We start from the raw sequence: 24,410 nt of genomic DNA on the forward strand, positions 1-24,410 counted from the left end.
TTGCCCTGAATAACCTCCTAAGTCAACCATACCAGTGATGGTGGAAGGTCTTGATATTAGTTTAATGGGATATTTCAATATTTCCACTGGTTTCGAAAATAATTCTAAATAAATCCAGTGGAAATATTGCTGTAATAAGTCCAATAAATCCTATTGAAATATTGCAACTAATGATACAAACAGCTGTAGTAATTTTCATGCATCATAACTAGCGATGAATTTCCAAACACTGAACTCGTCGACAATCAATCTGATTCGTAATACTGCAATGTCCAAAATCCTTAAAAAATCACTCTCGATCACACACATGATTGTGTGTGAGTACATTATGCCATTGACAAATGCATTTTTTACATTTCGAGTTGGAGTTGGATGGTGCAGATATCGTTGGTTCCCGACGCTGTGCCTTGAATTATCTGCGTTAGAAAGCTAAAACCTCGGTCAGCGAATGCTAACTTCTTATAAACAGCTACACTGAAGAAATTCTCCACTGTTTTTTATTTATAGCATAAATGTCATTTCGAAATACCTCTGTAATATTTCGCGCTCTATAGCTCCCCCTATAATTTGCTTTTTCTTTCCAGTTTCTCTGCGTAGTTAATTATCTCCGAGCGCTCTTCAAAGGTCGTCTTCTCCAGAGCGGCAATCGTCAGGAGATGATGTAAGCCAGGAAAAAATGGTGTGTAAACTCCTTTTCATTTTTTAACTATTTATTTTATCGACTAATTAAATCATGGATGTTAATGTTTTTGGAATTTAAACGGGTATTAATGTTAAAAAGGTCCAACGCAAAGGTGAATGCCGTTGAATGTGTTTGTAAATCTTTAGATCGTAAATATTTTCCCACCTTATTGCAAAATTTAATTTTCCTCAAATAGAATACCTCCGATGGTAGATGACATTTTGGCTGCCTTTGGATGTGGAAATTTGGTAAATTTAATAGCGAGATGTCGAGGAATTGCCAATGTGGATATAAATTACCACTCTGAGAAAATTCCAATGCTCCCAATATAATCCGACATTTCGTCATTGGTAATGTGATAGGGAGCATGGTGGCCTTGTGGTTATAGGGTGTGGAATGATTTGATCGAAGGGTCTTGGATTAATATATCGGGTGAAGCAATCGGAAAATCCAAAAAAAAAAACTGCAATTTTGCAACCTCGAAATGGTTTAGGGAAAGGAACTGACCGCTCCTACAGCTAATGTGTGAAATGCACGCGCATTGTCTTTGTCTGGGATGAGCTCTACCCTCACCTATCAAAATCTACCTTCGGGCTGAATCATTTACCGAGTGATCGAGCCTTATGAATATATGCGCTAATATCGGAGGTCTTTGAATTAAAACGAAACGAATATATTATTGAATATATCCATCGGCACGGATGAATGTATTCATAAATTGAGGAGTGAATGTTGCCAATAGAAAATCGTGATATTGAATGGTATTTCTTTCTATCACTCGCACAGATTGCTGTTTGAAAAATAACTTTAAAAGTGATTGTGCTCACGCATCTGCTATCACGGGAATGTTGAATCATGCAATAGTGAAATACACTCGATTATTTTTTCTTAAAAGCGTGGTGGGTATCGGGTTGATGCTGTGGAGATTTTTCAGTGACTGCTCCGATCCCTACTTGGGTACCTTGTGATTCAAGCACAGCACTCCGTCCATCGAATGGGGCGTTAAGCCGTGGTTCCCTTGGCACATTTCGTTAAGAGGTACCGACGCGTCAATAATAATAACAAACTGTTTAGTAATATTGTAAAAACATTTGTTGCTATTGAATTACTACAAAAGGTAATTCATTAGTTTTAACATGTTGAGTTTCGAAAAAAATTCAATGCGGGCAATTTTTGCGAAATTGTTCAGCTTTGAGGCTATAAAATTTGTTCAAAAAAGTGACCTATGAAAAACGGTTTGCGTCAAAAAATGCACTAATGTATTGACAACAGCTGTTTACGAATTCCTTGCTCAAAAAAACCATTTTTGAGGTTTTGTCCTTTTTTTCGATTTCAACCCACTGTGTGACGGCGTATTTCTCTCCTCCCTTCCTGCATACCCTCACCTATGTCGCGAATGACCTTAGCTGATGGTCGCCTCCTCCAAATACTATACCATACCAAGAGAGATAGTTGTTGTAATGAGTAGCACAAAATTAGAGAGAGCAGAAGCAAATTCATACCGTCAATTATCTGTGATAAGCGGCATTTCTATTTCCGTGATCTTCTTCCTCCTGAATATTTTTTTCATGGGCTACGCCATGAATTATGAACATTCCCGCAAAAAATGCGGCATGGAGAACATATGTCGTAGTCCGTGCGCACAGGCTTAATGACTTTTTTTGCCTGAGAACTCCGCGCGCTAATTCATGTTTTCTCGTGGCTCGCTGTTAAATTTTTTACTTACGACATATTGCGCAGATTATAAGGGTGAAACTCATTCATGACATTGTCATTTTTCGCCATGCTGCATAGCTTGGATATTCGGAGAAATGTAACGTGACGGAATCAATCGTGTTCGATGAGGCTTAGTCAATATTCATAATTATCTTCCACAATTTTCGCTCACTAGGGCAATCGCTGACTCGTTTTTGTTTTTAATGACGCTTCATTTTGCCTGCTCCATGATTTTATTTACTGTACCTCTCTACCACTTTCCATAAATTTTAATCGAAAGCAAGTTTTATTTCAAAAGTAAATTCAATTGATTTTTATTATATAAAACGTTTAAAATATCTGGAAAAATTCATATTAAGTTTCCGTTTATCCTGTAATCTAGGGCCTAAGATATAATTGTAAAATTAGCCGTTAACTTGCTTTAGGGTAACCGATATTAATATTGAAATCAGCTAAGAGAGGGATGAATAGAATTTTTGGGACTCATGAAGACGAGAAGCGATATTGGTAGGTGAAGCTGTAATGGCCAGCAATCGTGAATTATTAATCCATTCCGTGAATCCATTAATTACGGGAGGCGTTTAGGGGGGGGGGGGGAAGGGGTTACCAGACCATTGCTTTTAGAAACAAAGAGCTTACAGCCCAGGAATGAAAGGAGTAATGGAACTTGTATTATACCGTAAGATACCGAAAGCTAACTGCAAAACATTAACGCTTGTACACGTACATTTCCATGTACCCATAAATCGTTGAATCTGCTATTGCACTCTCGAAGATCGGCACAACTACCACATCAGCCGATTGCAACATCTAGTGAGGCTGCAAGCTTCATGAAAATAGGCAGTGAGGACCAGCGTGTTTTCAGGCTTTTATATATTCCTGTGAAATTGTTAATTATTTCCTTGGAAGGAAAGGAAACAAGATGTGGTGAGAGTGACGTGTTTACACGTGAATTAGAATTGAGAGATTATTTGCTATTTATAACAGAATTGAGGCCAATTAGTTCGTTAATTATGAGTGATAGTAAAATTATGCCTAAAGTTAAATTCGCCTAAGATGCACTACAATGCTGGCGTTCGCTCTTCAAAGGAAGAATGAAAAGAATAATAAATTGCGGTGAAATAATAAACCAACAGCTACTTTTAATTGATTACCAATTGCAGGGTAAAAGAATAAATTTCCAGTAAAGGTTTCAGATGGATTCGATTCGGTTCATATTTGTGAAATATATGATCAAAATTGAATGTGAATTTTTTAATTAAGGAAAGAACTCTTTTTTTTTCTTCTGCAGACATTTTCACGTCACAGTATAATCAAAACAAAAAAACTCGTCCTTTCTTCATCATTACTTCGGCAATATAAACCGTACTGCTAGCTTGTCAGGGCCTTTTTGCGAAATTTGGAAAACATTCGGATATTCCGCTAGCGTGCATTTTATGGTGGCTATTTACGCGCGGAGTATCTAGTGAGCTCGGTTGGAAGTAATTTTGCCTCCACGAATTTCATCGTGGAGGCAATAAAATGCTGATTGCCCCCCATGTTGGGCGGGAGTCGAGAACTGTCGAGTCGAGACATGGGAGGAGGAGGCGGTTACGGCATCTATGCGACTCTGGCGGCGGCGGCGTAGCTTATGACACGCGCTTTTCGTCCCACATTGTCTCCTCGCGACGAGGAACTCGCGCCACTAGTTCCTCCGTTTAATTAGGTTGTGCCCTGCTTCTTACTCTCTACCCCCACGAGACTCTCTTGCAAGAAGACTCGCAATTGTCGCCGTGGTCGAAGATAGCGAGATAGTCGGATTCCTACCCTTTCTTCCCTAGCTTTCCTTTTGTCCCTCCGGTAATTATCTTCCGGGGAGCAGGCGGAGAAGAAGGGGAAACGTCGTATGCGACTGATTTGGCGTCGAGCAAGGCGGGTTGGTACAGAGTCTGCGGTTTGGAAACTTCAACTTCCCGTCGTGTATCCTGGCCCATATTCCCTCCTCCGCTCCCGGTCTTTCTTGTCAGTCTTGGTAATCGTATCGAGTTTGTCAGGGGATGAAGATTGCATAATTTGACGCGTGTGCTTCGAACCTATCCGGGGTGCTGCCATTCAGTGGCGGGCGACTGAAAGCTTCGATGACATGTTAAGAACTTCATAATGACGGTGTAGACGGTATCAAAGCAAACTGTTTGTCTTGATGATGACGGTATAGACGTTGAAACTAGTTCATAGCAAATTAAAAAAAAGTTTGCGGAACAGTACTTGGTTTTTGTTTCACCATGAACATTTCATCGTTTCACCAAGTAACGCCCAAATCAGTTGATTTTATTCGCAAGAAATAAGTATTTATAGGGGAGTTATTAAACCAGCAGTTATAAAGTTTTTCCCCTTCATTCTTTTAAGTTCGATGCTTCGATGAGGAATGAATCTGAAGTTCATTTGTTGTTTGTTTTAGTACGTTTTTTCTTCTTTAGTGTTTTGGTTGAGTTGTTGCCTTGGAGATAGATATTAAAACAAAGGATTGTTGTATTGGTAGCCATATTGAAAAAGAAGTAATAAAGAAAATATAGAGTGTCAAGTGATAGTTTAGTTATTATAATCGCTATGATACGTTAAGTTCACGAAAGAGTGTAATACATTCGCTATTTCCACCGAGCTGCATGTTCACGTTTGCATGACTGTTACGTATCTGCCAGATTTACTTCTTGGGTGATTAAGGATCTACACAACAAAATGAAAGCAATGCTATCTCCAATTTAAACGTCTTATATTCTAAGTACACGCCCATACCTACAAATAATTAACAAGAATTTGTTGTACGGTTGGAATGAAATACCTCAGTTTTTGTTAGTCAATCTTATTTTTCCTGTTTTATCCCATTCCTGCCCTACTCAATCAGCCTCTTTTTATAACTTCCTATCAAAATTGTTTCCATGTGGTACACAACGGTATAGAATGAATGAAAAGAATGTTTTGCTCGTTCTTCTTTTCTTTCTCAACCCTCTTCAAATATATGCAATTTGGGTCCTAAAGTGAACTCATGTCTTGAATTGCTGAGCGCAGTGGTTAAATCCACTCTTATCACCCCGGCTATCCTCCTCAGCCTTTGATTTTTTTGCCGAAAATCACACAATAAGGAGATTACGAATCGGAATATGGATAAACTCGGGTCTCTTTATTTAAAAAAAAGTCCACCTCAATCGACAGCAAATTAAAATGAATGATGGAGTCCATTCATATAATAGCACGCACTAGTTTTAATAAATTCCGTGGATAAATGTAAGTTTACCGATCGAACCGAAAACGAAAGCACTGCTGAACTTTGGTGGATGATTCGCTGTGAATCGGGAATATGATAACCCCCAAATGTGTTGTGGAGAAGAATCTCATCTCGTAACGGCGCGGCGTCTTTTGTATTCTCGTCTGGTCGGAATTCGGTGCTCAGATAGTATAGGCAGCGAGTTCCCTTGTAGTATAACCCTGCTCTCTTTTTCCTTGTGAGCTTCCCTATCTCCCCCCTCTGCATTCCCTCTGGGTATTCTTGCGATTTTACTTGCCTCTTGTGATGCAAGATAAAGTATCTGCGATTAATTTTCTATCCACCACGTCTCCTTCATCTTGGAGCGATCTGGAAAGATTGCTCAATCGAATGTTACGTTCTTACTCACAAGTGTGAAAAAGTATCTAGGATACGGAATTTCATCAATGTGTACCTCCTTCCCGGGAAGAATTTAATATGTGCTCGATTCGCTTGCGACCAAGCTTTGAAGGTTATCCGTTAAGCGCGCACCCTTTGCACGTGTGTAACTCGCGGAAAAGTATTGTATTCCTGGAAAACTGTTGAGCGGACGTAAAAATGGAGCGAATTACGGTCCTAAAAGGCTATAAAATGGTGCGTTAACCCTAAAAATGATATTATTTTTAAAAAATGGGAAAATTGAGTAATACTGCATTATTGAGCGATCTCTGAATGTTAAAAAATCGGGCTAAAATTTTAAGGATTTCCATTCTGCACCCAATAGCATATTTTAAGAGGTAGAAATAAAATATCCGAGGAAAAAATAAAAATTAGCAACACCCTAAACTGCACAAGCATTTGCTGATTCATCTAATATCTAAGCAATGCAAATTTAGGTAAAGTTGCTGAGGATCAGTTACAGTAGTGGCGTTACTAGGAACATGCTTTGGTGGATGTTAAGGGACCTGGGGCGGCCACCCCCCCACCCTCAGGCAACGGAGGTCCAGAAAAAATGTTGGATAATGAGAAGCCTGGAAATACGTTTTACATCATTTAACACTTAAAATTTAACTTTAAGAAGATACTGTTATTATATGTCAAAACTAAACAATTTTAAATATTTTTTTATTTCTACGAAGCTTTGGGGAGGATCTATCCCCTCATCCCCCCCATAGTTACGCCACTGAGTTACAGTATGTTTATTTTTATGACGCAGCTGCGTCCTAGAATACTAGATGGATTTATAGTAACAATAAGGGGTTATACAATCGCACAATAGGGTGGTTTCCTATTATTTTTTTATTGCCTTAATCGAAAGATTATTACTCCTGGAGTACGTATTTCACGCTTTTAGAATTTTAAATGACGATATCTATTTTTCGCGATTAAATGAAAAGTGAAAATTTTCAAGCGCGCGAAAACGCGACGGGTAAGTATGAATGCCGGGAAAACTCCGTGTAACGTCGTTCCGGTTCCCGCTGCCGCAAGTGAGGTGACCTTGGGGCGAGGCTTTGAGCGCTGATACGACGCAGGATGCTAGCACGTAGCTGGTTACCCTGCTAGCTGGTAGCGCTTGGCTTAAATAACGATTATTAATACCTTATCGAACGAAGAAAACTTTCCGACCTTAGCCAGTTTTAATAGGTTATTATTAAGACATGTTTCCCTGAGCTCTGTGCCTCATGCATGCATTGGTAACCTCAGACGATGTATAACTCCTATCTTCTCGTATAGAAACTAGGTCCCTGTGACGTCACGTGGAGTGGAATCGCATGGGCGCCAATCTGGCCTTTTTCAAATGAGGATAAAATTTGACCCTTGCCATTCATCTAAACCGGTATTTCAAAAACCAAATAATTCGTGTATTATGAATACACTAATGGTGGGTAACGAATCGCAATAAATGAATTTCGTTTTCTTTGATGAAGGAAACTACCCTATTGCTCATTGAGGAAGGGATTCGCTCACGATATAAATTTACCGACCTCGCAAGGCCGATACTTATTCGGAAAAGTAGCGAACATCTCGGCATGAGTTCGTGACGCCATCAAATTATCAGCGGAGTCAAGGCCTGAGATTCATCGCCGCGAATAGCACGAGAGAGGGAGGCATTGGATTGAGAGACGTAAAAATGAGTGCCTCTTTATGCAGAACCTTTATCATGATTACAAAATAAAAAATTGGCGAGCTAGCCGATTCAGATGCGACCGCCATCTTGCCAATGCTGCTTCCGGATGTTATCCCAAGGGGGCACTTATCTTTGGCCCTAGCAATTATCTGCGAGGAGTCGTTTTTGCCCTCACCAGCCCATTCAGAGAAGAAGAAAATACGAGAAGAAAAAAAAAGAGAGGAACGCCCTTTGTCATCTGCGGATTCTCGTTCGAAACAGATGTTCCAGTTTCCGGAACTAACGACCAGCAAAGAGTCAGGCAGCATCTGTCTCTTTCATCCTTGCAGGCTCTTCTGCGTATGGTGGAGAAGAATGATCAACAGAGTGCTCCTCTTGCGTAAAGGACCATACGACGAGGTACGGATTCCATTTGAATCGAGGAGTATTGCTTCCGTATGCGTAGTAAGACCATACGACCGCAATGTTTACTATTTTGCTTCCCTTGACAACGCCAGCCATTCATGAATAGTGTCCTCTCACACCTCCCATTTTTTGTCATATTTCCGATTTCTCCAGTATGTATGGCTTTATTTTTCTATTTGGTTGTCTGTTATTGATTGATGGAACAGGGGTAAATAAGGATGTGAAAGAGAAGAAATACCTACGCAGGTGCGAAAATATTAGCAGATAGGAGAATTGGCTGGAGAGCTGCGTCAAAGCAATCTTACACGATTTTTCTTATCTTTATTCTCATCTTTATGGTTGTTGATCAGTGACGATGATGATGATTGATTGATTTAAGTAGAAAAACTAAAATTTGTTCTTCAAATTTCATATGACGATGTTAAAAGTCCGAGTATGGCAGTTTTTTATGCACGTTTTGTCGAAATCCCGTGGAACTTAATCAATTATGGAGTTTTATAACCATGTAAAAACTTGGGATCAGCTACCTAATTTTTCATCTTTCGCTATAGCTATCTTCACACTTCAGTGAACTGTCTCACTGCCACGATATTAATAAGTGATATTTAACTTAAAGCAGATATGTCAAAACTAGACAGTAGCTTTAAATAATTTTATTATTTCTCTGAAGCTTCGGGGGGGATCTATCCCCTCATCCCCCCATAGTTACGCCACTGATATAGACCGTGTTAGCATAGTCTATTTCGTAGATGTATGAGCGATAAATATGTTTCTTTCTCTGTGTTCTTCAACCACTCCCTCAGACAGCGAGTGTCAGCCGCAAACGATGTTACGTATCCGCCTCGCGCGTCTGTCATTCGGCATCACGCTTCCCTCCCCCTCAATCCTATCAAGTGGTGTGACGTGGGAACTCATCTCTCGATGAGCTCCAGACGCAGCTGCCAATATAACCTGATCGCGGGCTCACAACTTTTTCGCTCCATTTGGAGACGTTCTTTGGAAGATCCTTAGTTGGTACTGTCAGGGGAGGGTACCCAAGTTTCACCGCCAGATCTCATTCGAACTTCGTAGTGTGATAGAAAATGAAATTTTTAAGGGATATTAAGGTTTTTGCGTAAGCGTCCAATGGGCCTTAGTTTTCGAGATATTATCGATAGAAAGTACCTATACACGGTTACAGGAATAATGCTTCAGGAGGTGGTAGGGGAGGCAATTTTAAGCAATTTTTGTCCATAAACATGGGGTCGAAACTCCTTAGTTCATGAGCTATGGTAACGAAAATTTTTTTTTTGGATGCCCACTTCAGTTACCATCGAAACGATTTTCCTTGAATATCAACCTCTTCGAAATTTAATCTAATGCTCTAGATTTTTAAGGACATTAAATAATTAATTCCATCATGCGATAATTTTACCCAGTAAATTATAATCATTATTTCGTGAAAATATGAATGGAACATGTCTCCGATAACAGTATAACAATCTTTTATGCCGGTCATCAACAGGAAAACGTTTGGCAAGAATGGCAGCTTCCAGATACGGAGGAGACAGAAGGCATGGATGTAGCGTGTACTGAGCTGGGAAGGGATGTTGAAAACAGTGTTAGAGGGTAGAATGTTGGGTAAACGAGGGAGAAGAAGGTAGAGAATAGGATTTATAGAAAGAGTGAAAGGTAATACGCCTTACTGTGAATTTAAGAGGGAAGTACATGAAGGGAGGGGAGGCTACCAGAATGCTTCTTAAGTACTTCTTGGAAATATACGTTAATCGCTGGAATACTTTAATAACAATAACGCAAGTATGGCAATAATTAATTATTAACAGCACTATATCCATTTTCAACATCGAGACCGCTGAACCGATTTCAGTAATATTCATGCATTTTAGCATTCTCTAGGTATAGATAAGATACGGAGGAGGTTAAGGGTCATAGGAAGGCCTTATTATGAATTGAAGAGGGAAGTGCACGAAAGAAGGGAGGCTGCAAGAATGCTTATGAAGTGCCTTATTCATGGAAACCTACCTTAATTGGTGGCATATGATAACAACAATTCTATGCCTTTAGGTCTCCATGGGCGATAAACAAAATCAAATATCCGCATTGATTCCACATTCTATCTTTCTCAAATGAGCAGGGTTCCGTCGTCGTGTAGTTTCTCTCCTTGAATCCATCGTGGGCATTGAGGGCTCCGTGAATGGGAGCGCGTTCCGGGGATTTTAGTTCGCCTGATTGATGCTGCGTGACACACGTCCGTGACCCCTGGATTAGTCTCAGCGCGTCGGCCGGCGCTCGCGTTCGTGATTAATCTGGCCGAGAGCGAGCTCGTCGTAAACGGTCCGCCCACCGCACCGCGGACGTCAAAAGAGAACATGCGTGCACAATCATCTGCGATGGAACGGAGAAAGGCTGGTGGAAAATAGTGTCGATATTCCATCTTTTGGCTACGCTGGACTCGGCTGGTTCACCCAAGGCAGAATTAGTTCATGCACAGAAAAATTCTATGTATTTTTTTATTCTAACATGAAATTTCTCCTTCAGCACTGTGATCTCATGGTAATCCGGCGAATATCAGACCAGAGCACTAACTGACTACCGAAGAGTATTGAAGAAAACACATGCAATTCTCCACGATTATAAACTTTTGCTCCCGACCTAGGTTCCGATAATACTTTTTAATACTACTAATTACGGCATAATCCTCAAATACTAATGGTACTATATAGTGCCTTGAAGTTGATCTCAGATCATGAAAACCTAGGTCGGGAATAAAAGTTTATAATCGTGGAAAATTGCATGTTTTTCTTTTAATTTGAAAAATTCCATACTAATTCTATAAAGCAATTTCGAAAGAAAAAATTATTTTTTCAGAATTGCTTCCTTTGGCGTAAAGCCGATGGTATGTAGGTAAAAACACAAACAACTTTGGTTCATGTAATTCTAAACGGTTCTAAGATTTATCACCAAAAGCATACATGTATCATCTAAATCCCTGCGTCCTTATTCCTCTAGAGATTATTTATCTATGGTAGATTTTTCTGAAAACTCAGCAAAAGTAATGTAAGAAATCTTGTGACCACTAAATAGATTATTACGCACGAGGAGTAGTACATTTACTGCAATAAATTATGGTTGTATGGAAAGTTCCTCATAAACGGCAAAAACACATATTTTCCTAGTGTGATTCCTTCCATAAATTGCACGTTCTCTTAAGGCTCAATTGAAAATATTCTATATGCAGTGGTCTCTCGGTAATCCGGCACATATCGGTCCAGAGCGCTGCCGGATCACCGAAAACGGCGGATTATTGGAAATCGCTAATAATGACACAATTATACGGCTGAAGTCATGTTCCTTTGTATTCATTCATCTATATAATATATTGTATCATGCACAACATTAGTACACACTCACAATTAAAGTGTTAACGTGAAGTAAAACTACTGTAAAGAGATATTAAACTTAAATTACAGATCTGAATTGTTTCTTATCGATATACTACTGAACTGTTCGTGCATGTCTCCCATCTCAGTAAGCACTACCTCCCCTATTTTCGGAGTTGAACCAGGCTCACATGCGAAGTAGACTACCCGCAATTACAAAGCTACCCGCTTGTTAGCTGACTGCATAAAAACGCCGTATTACTTACAAGGCCGGAGAAATGAAGTGCCGGATTATAGAAAGAGTAAATAAACTGTCGGAAGAAAAGTTATTTTATCCTGCATGGAGTGTAGCGGATGAAGATCAAGATTTTGGGCTCTGAAATGAAATCCGTGATTAGTGCGAACACGCTAAATGAATTTTTATTAATTTTTTTATCTCGGAAAATAATTTTTTGACGATTTGACCTCGAAAACAACTTTCGCTTATTTCCCATAATTGCAATTAATTACTTTTTACACAGTATAACGTCCAACTTTAAATACTTTTCAACAATTCTCATCGAGAAACTATAAAAAAAAATGATTTTCAGAGTTAAATGCTAGCATTATTATTCATGTATAGTGGAGTATGCTATCCATAGTGTTTACTTATGTGGATTTTGTTTGCAAGCTGAAAATCCTTATCTTAATCAGATTTTCTCTTTAGGGTCATCATTACTCTTTCCAAAATTTCACCCATAATTTTGTATCATTTATGTATTTCTATTTTGTCTCTGCGACGCTAAATGAACAGCCTCATCACCTTTTCTTCGGTGTTGTCTCTCCACTCCGATAGGGTAGTTTCCTTCATCAAAGAAAACAAAAGGCATTGATTGCGATTCGTTACCCACCATTAGTGTATTCATAATATTTAAATTATTTGGTTTCAGAAATCCCAGTTTAGACCAATGTTAATCGTCACTTTAAACCTCATTTGAAAAAGGCCAGATTGGCGCCCATGCGACGCCACTCCACGTGACATCACAGGGACATCGTTTCTATCCGAGTAGATAGGAGTTCTACATCGTCTGAGATTACCAATCCATGCATGAGGCACAGAGCTCTGGGAAACATCTCTTAATAATTACCTATTCAAATTTCCTATGGTCGGAAAGTTTCCTTCATTTGATAGGGTATTAATAATCCTTATTTAAGGCAAGCGCTACCTGCTAGCAGGTTAGGTACTCTACGCTACAACCATGCTCGGCAGCAAGCAGCCTGTTTATAGGGCCTCGCACCCAGGTGGCCTCAATTGGCAACAGCCAGACGTCACACGGGCTTATCCCAGAATTCATACTTTTCATTAAATCGCGAAAGTAGATATTGTCATTTAAAAATCTAAAAGCGTGAAATGCGTTCTCCAGGAGTAATATTTTTTCGATTTAGGCAATAAAAAAAGGAAGCCACCTTATTTTCACTGGGAAGTTGACTCTCAGTGATTTTTTATTTCTGGTTAATGATTCTAAGATTGCATTGACACAGCTCTACACTCCTGGCAGATTATCTTTTTACCCCCACACATTTCTCTCCCTTTCTCATCATTCTTTACCTATTCTATGTATTTTATTCACGGTCTTCCTTTTTCATATGACATCTACTGCTCTCGAGCGACGAAGTGTTCCATTGAAATCTTGGAGAAAGCCTCCAAGGAATTAGATTTCCAGCTTTAAGTTTTTTATTTCGCAAATTTTCTGAGATTTCTTTGCAAATTATTTAATTAAAATCTGCATTTTGGCTTAGTAAAATTTGTACCTATCCCTACGAAAAATGTGCGAATCCTCCCTTTTCTGTGTTGCGAAATCATCCCGTGCTATTACCTTTACAAAAACCTTTGTGTTATTGAAGCAGTATCCTGTTGACACATGCACAGAAAAAAAGTGTGACGTTAAGCGAATCAATTGGGTCAGAGAGATTTCAATCAACGCGGATTGCGAAAATTGTTCTGAACCCGACATCGAATCTCCTGGAGCACATCTGTCAAAACGTCCCAGAAAACAATCACTCATACTTATATATATATTTTTTTAAGCATGAGCGGGGAAAATATCTTTTCCTATTTTACGGAAAAAGAAAAATAATATTTTATTTTACTCGCGGATGTGAGTTTTTTTGTTAGGTTGACATGCGCGCCCGGAGGATTACAAAAGTGTGGGATTAGATTGGGGAAAGGAAGAAGTATGGTTTGATTGATGGAAGAATACAGCTGCCGATCCTTCAGGGCTTTGGAGTTTCCCTAAACTTTGCACCATTGGAGCCGATCCAACGAAGGCTGTTAAAAAAGTTTCTATCGAGCTTACGGGGATGCAATATTTCTCTCGCAGTCGATGAATTACCAGGCGGAGAGAGCCGACTTTTTTTGTTAGCTTTGCTCGCGAGGTGTGCAGCCTAAGGGAAACCAAACCGCGGGGAAAGATACCCCGTTTTCACGAGAGAGAGATTCTTTTGTTGGGAATGAATAGAAAAAGTGTGCGTGGCCTGGAACCTGACTTGGATAAAATCGAGCTGAAAATGAACAAGTGACAAACCTATGGAAAAATGGGATCCTATACTTAGTTCATGCTTCAAATGAAAATTCTGGAATATTGAAATTGAAATCTCTCGTCATGGTTATTGACAACTGATATTTTTAATTCAATAGCCAGAATTTCGTTTGTGCTGATGGAAAATGTGGAATATTTCTCATGAAATGCCTACGGAAAGATCCCATCGCGGATTTTATATTTGTCAGAATTTATCCCAATGCATAAGGAACCAAAGTATTGATACTTTATATCAGTATTAGTAATAAGGTGGTCGATTTGCTTCTGAATTAATCAATCGTCCAGTGGATGTATCGATTCTCCTCCCAACTTTTTCGTCAAATTTTCCTTAGCCTTATGTTCAGCTGGGTACAATATTCCCTACTCCTACCGTCCCTTTTTGAGACCAAAATTCAGTGTTGTTGCTCGTCAAATGCCGGATGTGAATCGAAAAAAAGTTAGTTTCAATTTGAAAAGACGCGAGGAAATATGATGAGGAAGTGATTACGGAGTCTAAACCGCTACCTTGCTCAATTGTACGATGACAATGCCCCGGAACAATTATTGGAATAATTAGTTCATCGCTCGTTATTTGGGAGGTAATAAAGGGAGGCGGATGAGGTGATTTCGGGCAAAACTAGCAGATTACAGGGTATATAACAGGATGGCGACGAATGGTATTTTTAAAGGTATTTGTATACATATTTGTGAAGCAGTGGCGTAGCCAGGATTTTGAAATAGGGCGGGGGGGTTTACCGGATATTTCGGGGCCCTACCGGGGTGTAGGAAAAACACCCCAGAGAAAATCTGGGGAAGGGGAACATTTAGGGATTTTTGATGTTGAAAACGTGATTTTTACGACTCAAAAATATCAATTTTGTATTAGTATTTATTAAAATGAACGTTTACCTCAAACAGTGGTAAAATATTCCATTTCTATCATATTTGCCATTGTGAAGTTACATTTCGTTATCGAAATCAAGTCCAAATATGTTCTACATCGTTCACTAATGGAAGGATTTGGTCTTGTTGCTTTGTCGAAAGCCCGTGCCAAAGCGGGATATGGTATTATACTCCCTTAAACCTATATTTACTGAATTTAGGATAAGTAGCTGCTGCTGAAGGGTATACACCTAACTCATGAACCTACCCATTACGATGTATTATTCGTCAGCCATGGGCCTTGATGCTTTAACTTTATCTATTTAAATTTAAATGAATCGTCTTTCATACTTCGTTTAACGCTTGAATCTCATGAATCCTTTTGCTGAAATTGCGTAAAAAGCTTATTACATTAATATGGTATTTACTCTTCATGGTCAAATTCTAGTGAAAAGTTTTTAGTTGGGGAGATTGGGTTGGTGGCTAGAGTGTTGGCTTCCCACCCCGTGGGTTCGCGTTCAAATCTTAGCGACGGCAAATAATTTTATAGATGGCCTTATCCCTGATTGGATGTTGTGTAGATGACATTTCAAGCGTAACTCGTCGGTCCGTTGGTTTAAATTTCAAGCCGTGGTCCCCTTGGCGCCATTTGTTAAGAGTATGCTAATGCCGACGCCGGGTTTCTCTCCACCCTTCCTTCCATATCCTTCTCTCATGGCGCAAATAACCTTAGCTTTCGGTCGCCGTCTCCAAATACCATACCATACCAATTTTCAAAAGAGTCAACCTAAGGGTGAATAGCCATGTTTGGTGGAAATGCGTATCAGGAAACATAATGAAAAATACACTAATATCGTATCCTCCACAAATATTTTAATGGTCTGACCCAGATTTCGACACTGTACGCTATACGATTCCCAAAGGTATGAGAATGATGTACCTTTGAGAATGATACCCATAGTGTACACTGTACAATGTCGAAGCTTGGGTTAGACCATTAAAAATTTGTGGAACATACGAGCACAATGCCTGTACACCTTTGATTATGTTTCCTTCAAAACACCTTTTACTCAAATTACTTCGGTACTGACTCTTTCTATATTTTTATTCCAGTTATAACCTTTTTAATATCCGAAAACCGATGGAAACTAGAACTGAATAATCGAACTCAGCCGTCCCGATCGCAAATTCGAACACCAAATTCTTGGAATTGCGGGAACGCCTCTTTCTCTCTGCCCTCCCGATAGCACCTACCGTTCCCACAATCCCCCTCGATCCCATTCCTCCGCTCCACCCATTGTACCCCACCACTAATCCCCGCTTTGCCTACTCTCCCGCGCCCAAGGCATACTCGAAAGGGTCTAAATAAGCACGGGGCTGGAGGAGGATGATGGGTTGTGTGTACGGAATAGCAAAAGAAGGCGGGGCAGGCTAATTATCGCGAGGTGGGTGCGCTCCCTGGGAGGACATTGTGTATTGTGAGAGATGAATGGACGTTGCTACTGCTGTTGTTAGGGAGGAGGAGGTTAATGCGGCGAAAAAGGGTGGGAACAGGAAGAGTTAGTTGTTTGCATGTAGGGAGGGAGGAAGAGGCAGGTTGGAACTCCACGCCGATGGTTGGCTGGTATCGTGGAGAGAGAGAGAGAGGAAGAAAAAAAGTAACGCTGAGGCGGAAGTGATGGTAATGAGGATGGCGGAAGGGAGGGGCAATGTCCTTCAATTACTCCATATCCCCTATGTGGTGAGACCTACCCCTGCCTCTGCCAATGTGAAAACGTGAGCCGCGGCTCTCATTTCCACATTGTCCGACTTGGACGAGGATCACACTGTAGTATTATGAATCCTACGAAATCACCGATGGATAATTATCATTTTAGAATAATCTTCCAATTTTTTGGGATGTTAAATTATGGTTTCGCTTGTAGCGGGCCCTGTTGTCCCAATGGCGCAGCGGGTTTTTTCCCCATCCCATTCCTTCGATCCCTATCCTCTCCCTGGAGGCGTCGTCGGGCTCTCATCGCGGCGGCGCCTCCCATCCTTTTTTCCTTCCACTATCCTTCCTCTACCGAGGTGCAACGTTGAAAAGCGGAGGCTTATAGACCCTGCCGTCGATATTGTAACCCCGCTAGCCCGCACTGGGTACTCGTTTCACCTGTAGTATTATAAGTTCGCGCGCCATTCGAAGGAGGCTGGCAAGAGAAATGAAGTTTACTTACCACTTTAAGTTAAAGTCATTATGCGTTCTATTTTTGTATTGAGGTATTTGCACATTTCTGTGAGGTGATGCCTTTTTAAACTTGACGCTATAATGATGTATAAAAATAGCATCATTTTTTGCAAATTTTGATAGCATGAGCGGTGATTTTGACCATGTTCTGTCACGATTCAAGTGATCAATAGCCCTTACTATTGAAAATCAAAGAGGAATATATTTTCCCATTGTATCAGACGCACGTTAATCTAAAACAGTGATACAGTTCTCCATTTCAATCGTAGTTGCCACTGTATTCATCGAATGTTACATTCCATCATCGAAATCAAATCCAAACTACGTCCTTGTTAGATATACGATATTAGTATTCGGCAAAAGAGAGGTGGCTAGGACAAACATTAGCACTTAGAGTGCCGGGGAGCGCTATCGCGCTCTTCCTATCTCTCGCGAAAAGTGCCAGGAGCGCGATAGCGCTCCTCCTGCTATGTCTCTCTTAAATGCTGATAGTTCACTAATAATTCAGTAGTCAGTATTCATTTTATATTAACATTAACTATTTTCTTTTAATTATAAAAAATTAACTCATTTTACTAAAAATTTGTCAAATAATACATTAAAAAGTGAAACCACATATAATAAATATTTCTTAAAGTTTTTGAATATACACCTTTAGTTGTTTTTGAGACCTAATTTTTTTTTCCTAACCTACTGCAAAATCAGCAAAAATGCCACGTCACTTTTAGCATAGTACCTGGAAAAGCGGTTGGCACCCAAATGGCTAAGCTAGGAAGACAAAAGCTTGAGGAGGTGAAAGAGTTTTGTTACTTTAGAAGCCAAATGACTAACGACGGACGAAGGAAGAAATAAATAGTCAGTAGAGTGGCGCAGACGAAGAGAGCATCCTACAAAGAGAAGAATCTGTTTACAGCTGAGAATACAAGCACAGTAGCAAGGATAAAATCATCAAATACTAGAAATGGAGCATGTTTCTCTTTGGGAGCGAGGTTGGGACGTTAACAGCAGCAGAGAAGTCAAGAGTGGAAGCATTCGAAATGCGGTGCTACCGAAGATGAAGATGAAATATATCGGCCGAGTAAGTAATGAAGAAGTGCTGAGAAGAGTGGGAGGAAAAAAATCTTCTAAAACCCTTAAGCACAAGACGAACATCTTAGTTGGCCACATTATAAGGCATGATGTCCTAATGAAAACAATCGTAGAAGGACAGGTGGAAGGGCAAAATAGTGGAAGGCCCCAAATGAGTCATATAGGACAAGTTGTAAAGGATATAAAGGAGGAGAAATACGTTGCTTTGAAAAGGCTAGCAGATGGAGGAAAGGAATGGAGAACTGCGTCAAACCAATCTTGAGTTTGTTGACTAGTGATGGTGACGCGCGTATTACGTTCAATTGAAATAAAATCTCAAAATGAAGTAACCAGCATAAAAACAAACGCAATCGTTGTAATGAGCCAATGAGACCGATTAGATCCATCTCTTGATAGAAGTAACTGAGATAAGATCACTGAGGCAGGCGAGGTGTCGTGGAATATCATCCTGCTTTAATGAAAAAGAGAGATGGTAATTTTCCACAAACTTATTTAATAAAATACGACGACTTTGGACTACCAGGTCATTCTCACGTACATTTTAGATGAATTTGTGGATAATTACCATCTATCTTCTTCATTAAACCATCACTTGATCTATTATTTACAATTTCAATCTCTGTCCTTGCTCTTTTTTTATATTTTCTCTGAGGTCGTATCCTTTATGATCGGTTATTATTATCGACCATAATCGATACGCGATTAGTGCACCCAACTGTAGTTCCGGGAGTACTGTAGGGGGAGTTTTATGGAGTACTTGCAGCGGAATTCCCGAGGCCCCCCCTCCGGCGTTCTGTTTGCGGTGACCCCTGGCAGGGAGAGGTGTGGTCACCGTGTAGTTAACTTCCTGCTCCTCCGTGTGACTTCCCCTCTGACTGCTTTGCTTCCAACTGATGCGAACTACATACCTCATGAGCTCGGCCTTCTGAGAGGGAAAGTAAAAAATAACCGGACGCAATTCTTAAAAAATTCAAAATTTAATTTTTTGTGTTACAAACGTTAGTCACCTTCGAAGTAGTCTCCATTTAAACTGATACATAGGTGAAAACGTTTTTTCCACTGCGCGAAATACCTTTGGTTCTCGTCGTTTCCGATGTCTTTCAGGGCCGCCTTCAATTCCATTTTCACCTCCGTAATGTGATCAAAACGATTCTCTTTCATCACCGTATTCATCCGGGGGATTAAAAGGAAATCACAAGGTGAGAGATCTGGTGAGTAGGGTTGGGTAGAAAGCAGAATCATGCAATTTTTTTTACCAAAAATTCAGTTGCGGCAAGAAGTAACACGTGCCGCGTTATGATCAGGAGTCAACGAGTGGGGGATGAATTACTCCCCCATTCGTCACATTTGCTAATCTTCAGTGAAAATTCGCTGCAATAAGCTCCACGTAAGACCAGATTGCTAAGCGAGTTCGTCAATGGTACGCCTCTTATTCTCGCCCACAAGGACGCGAATTCTTTTTTCCACATTTTCATCAGTTCTGTACCTGGAAGGCCGATCTTGGCGTTGAATGTATTCGATGGACATGTTGCCGCGTTTGAATTGCGAGTACCACTCGTGCACTTGAGTTCTTTTTAAGGCGTGTTCTTTATAAGCTAGACAACATATTAATTTATTGGTATGCGTTACGTTTTTTGGACCGTGTGGTGTGCATGTGGGAGTCCAATTGCATGCTGCATGCTGGTGATTGATCATCCCCTGCCAAACACCCAATAGGTGGCTTGCAGGATATTATTTATATGTACATGTATATGTAGATTAACTGTGTCCGACTTAGTATTACCGAGCAAAGAACAAATTTTCATCGCTGCACTCTGTCTCGAATATCAGTCATTTAAAAAATCGAAGAGGTGAAAAAACTCTTCGAATATAAACTTTCACAGGGGGTTGTTACAACCGGCTAAAGCCACGTCATGTTGCATACTGACTCAGAAATTATGAAATAACCCCTGTCTAGTGGGAGAAGCCCAAAATATAAGAGCGATTTCCGTCGGGTTATTTTTGGGTCCCCGCGCGTATCTTACAATCCCAATTGGTAAAAGTGATTGTAGCTGCCAATACTTTGTGGAAATACATTATAACAGCTAAGCATTTATATGGAAATAAACAGTAGCAATTTTCCACTATTATAATTTATTCCGACCTAGGTTTCTATGTTACTACATCATGATATGGTCACATCGAAACCTAGGTCGAAATGAAAAATTGCACTCCATCACGCTTAGTATTTAAACTTTGCGCAATTCCACTCAATATATTTATACTTTATTTTAGTCAACATGCCTCACTTCACTGCAGCTGCAGTGAAACATGTTGACTTGAATGCGTTTCCAATCCGTAGCCAAGGTGAACTATCTTCCCAGATTACTCTTTCGAGGCACCAGCATCCGTGCTTGTATTTTAGCAAGCTAGTTTAGAAAGGTTATTTTTTTAATAAACTCTTATTTGATTAAAATATTGCCTTACGGTAAAAGTACTCGAGAGCGCGCTAGCTTAGCGGGTAGAGCGGTTGGAGCGAAGGTTCAAATTCCGGGAAAAGCCTATGGACACCCCCAAATCAAATCCCCGAGATAGCAACTGGCCCATTACGTTAAGAATGTGAAATTCATGCGTCTGTGGCTTAGTCTAGAGTAAGCACTACCCTAACCTATCGAAAACAACCTTTTAGGGTGGAATCATTGAGGGAGTAAACCCACATTCCGTGGACTATCCTTATTCTAGCCATTTCTATTCGAACGATCTAATCATGACGTCCTTTCCGGGAGCAATTAATATTGTGTCCATCAGTCCAGCTACTAGCTCAACTATAACAGGAAACAACTTTCTCCAAGACAAGGTTATTACTGTCGGGTGAAAGACAATAGTAAGATTATGATAAATAGCGATGCATGGATAATCTGCTAGTAATCTCTTCGGGAGAGGGAGGGTTCATCTGAATGAGTGGAAATAGTGTGTGGATCTTTTAGTGAAATGAAAGTAATGACTAATTTTGAATTGGGAATAGCACAAGGCTTGTGTTGCAGCTAACGGTTTCCTAGCTGAAAATTTGATAAGATTGTTCATTGAAGCTAAGCGCTAATTTACTTGAATGTTTTATTTGTATGCGAGCGAGTGACTCAATGTAGAAACGTTTGTTCTCGTAAAAAAATCTATTTATTTCCGTCTGCTTAATGCATGAATATGATTTTGATTGCGGATCAAGGGAAAGTACCTCAGCTTCCTAGACCTTGCTATCAACAGTGACTTGTGGAATGACGATATTGAAGAAATGGGTAATCGGTTTTTCTTCGGCTATTTTTTGATAACGATCGACAGTTCATCACAGCTGTACTTCGTTTTATGGTTTACTGGTTTAAAATGAATTGTTTATTTTTATATGAGTAAAAAAACTAGCTGCAATTTTAATTTTCAGGTAAGATTATGTTTAATAGAATTTTCCTCGCAATGTAGTCTTTGTAGCTATCATCTGTGTTCAGGTTGTGAGTTATTTTTTCTACTTATATAGCCTCCCTTATGACTCGTGGATGATTTTTTATTTCTTTCACTTCCTTCGCGTCGTTGTCCAAATAAAAAGTAATATTCCAAGAAAATTATAACCGTAGTTATTTGTTTATTCATTCAAATATGTAACGTCATTTTCAATCTATTTAGTTGTGAGGCTCTCGCTCCTTTACCAAAAACTGATCGCAGAATAAAAAAAAGTCAAAATCATCTAATGATGTCCTGCAAAAATCTTAAGTAAAAAGTTCAGCGGAGAGCGTCATTTGTGATTTTTTTTAATTTTCGGTGGTGGTGGGGTAGAGTCCTAGTCCGCCAAATCGAAGGTCGTAGGTTCGAGTCCCGCCTGGATAGGTAGGCCATACCTAGTAAGTGGGTATTGGTGATCGTTGATTGTTAAGATTTGAATACACCGCCGTTGTAAAAGGCAGCACGAATGCTTTATTTTGGGGAATCGGATATAAATAAACAAAATCGCAGTTTCAAAAGTCTCATTCTTCTTATGGTTTTTTAACCAATGTATTTCATGTGTCCCCCGGCGAAGTGCTTCTCAGCGTTTTGGTGATGAAGCGATAAGCAGCGTGGAAGCATGTCGATTGGTTACGTAGGCGCTTACGGCGTTGGTGTGAACTGACCATGAAGATTCGTATCTCAACCCTTCTTTCCCTACCCGTCTTCAGCCCTACGTAAAAAAAAACCTCCCGCACTCCCATCTACATGTTAATGGGTTCTTGATCCGTACTCTTCATGAGAATCCCTTCTTCCGAGAGAGAAGTTTTTGCGATGGCAGAAGAAAACAGCACCTCCGAATAAAGGAACGTTTTCAATGTTTGAAGATTTGGTAGTATGCGATTTTATTACACCAGTTTATTTAGGAAAAATATATCCCTCGTTAAGTCCTTTGTTTCCTTTTACTGACGCGGGAGAAAGATAATGTAAATCGTAGAATCCATAATATGACAACATTACGTCGAGAATAAAATATAGGGTGTTTCTGGAGGAATCTGCAATACTTCAGGAGGTGGTAGGGCAGACAATTTCAAGAGTTTTTAAGGTAATAAACATGGGGTCGCAACTCCTTAATCACTAAGTTATGGCAACGTGAAAATTTTTATGGATGCACTTTGCAGTTACCATGAAAACGGTTTTTCTTGGGTATCCAGCTTCTTCGACATTTTATTTAATACTCTGGATATTTGAGGACATAAAATAATTTAGGATCGACGAAAATGTGCGATTATAATTGGCTGAAATGATCAATCTCAAAATGGGTGAGTTTGCGTAGCCGTACTGTTGATATTCGCTCACAAGCTCTCCTTTAATTAAGTTCAAAGATTAATTCAAGATTTTACAAAGAAATAGCATCCAATGCAAATGAAATTGCTCGAATTTTACCTTCTGAGCAAATATTCCCCCCTCCGTCGATGGTTGTCGTAGTCAACCTATTTTGGAGTTTTGTATTCACTATCTTGTCTAGCATTCGGGTACAAATATCGGTATAATTTGCGATTGGTGGGAAGGGGTCGGCCCTATTTGGTACTCTTTATATGCGGGGACGGCAGGGGGTTGGCGTATGTTATGCTCACGCCGTACAACCTACTCTAAGGGAGTTGGGGATGGAGGAGGCAAGACGCGAGTGTGGCGCAGTGGGACGATCGTTCCGTGCAAGCATGAAGATGAGAAAACAAAGGAGGGTTGTTTCGGATCGGATCCAGTCGACCGCGTGGCGGAAGAGAAGTGGACGGAAGCTCTCTCTGCTTTGGCTGCACGGTCGAGTAGAATCCACCGACACTCCACGCCGAGAAAACTGGATACGGTTTGGTATTTGGGGGAGGCGGCCACCAACCAAGTTCATTAGCGCCAATGGATACACCTATCTTTATTACTCCTAGATGTAAGACATGCATATGCCTCAGGGATGAAAATCCATGTATCTTTAGATGGTTCAAAATGTAGAGAACTCATGTCCATCCAACAATAATTCATTCTCGGTGGCGGCGGGGTAACGTTCTCGCCTGCCAACCAAGAGGTCGCGGGTTCGAGTCCCGCCTGGGTAGGTTTTCCCCGGTCCAGGGCATGGTCGTTTGTGTATGTTTACTTGTTACATTTGTTGAACACCCCGGTGTAAAATGGCCAATAAGAGCTGTATCCGGTGGTTTGAGAATAAAAATAAAAAAATTCACTTTCACCGGAAAGGTTACGCTGGTCCCTTTGCACTTGTCGTGCCAATTGTCTCCCTCGTGCGATTAAACGCTCGGTTAAACTCGCTGAAGAGGTGATCCAGATATTCACCGGCAGCTGGTTCTGTGCCCGGGTATGCAACCTGGGTCGAAAATTGAGATTGTCGTCCTCGTCGCCATCTAGCAATGAGAATACAAACTGATTTTCCAATACCTAATTCGTTTCGCCACTGATTCTTATTGTGAAGTGTGTTCGCGAATGGTGAAGGAGGCAAGAGGTCGCTTCGCTGGGTGCGAGAGAGGATATTCCGGCCTTACGATTGTCTGTCACTCACACAACCGCGAGGACTTTCTCCCCGCTACACGAGTGGAGGAAATTCTAAGAAAAGTGAGGGAAAAGGGAAGCCTCCTAAAAACCCTAAAATGAAGACGAGACAACTAAATC

At 40.3% G+C, this 24,410-nt stretch overlaps 2 protein-coding genes across 4 annotated transcripts in view; one reads left to right on the forward strand and one right to left on the reverse strand.

Moving 5' to 3' along the window:
- Positions 1–24,410, forward strand: part of LOC124161995 — a 317,004-nt gene that overhangs the window by 152,694 nt on the left and 139,900 nt on the right. For 2 of the 3 annotated variants that reach the window (XM_046538302.1, XM_046538305.1), the window contains exon 3: positions 585–679. The exons of the other annotated variant lie outside the window; for it this stretch is intronic. The gene's annotated coding sequence lies outside the window, so the exon portion shown is untranslated. The remainder of the gene's footprint in view (positions 1–584; positions 680–24,410) is intronic. 3 annotated transcript variants of the gene reach the window in all.
- Positions 1–24,410, reverse strand: part of LOC124162990 — a 171,588-nt gene that overhangs the window by 93,128 nt on the left and 54,050 nt on the right. The gene's annotated exons all lie outside the window — the stretch shown is intronic.

The sequence above is a fragment of the Ischnura elegans genome, chromosome 7 (genome assembly GCF_921293095.1).
Source record: "Ischnura elegans chromosome 7, ioIscEleg1.1, whole genome shotgun sequence".
Taxonomy (NCBI): Eukaryota; Metazoa; Arthropoda; class Insecta; order Odonata; family Coenagrionidae; genus Ischnura; species Ischnura elegans.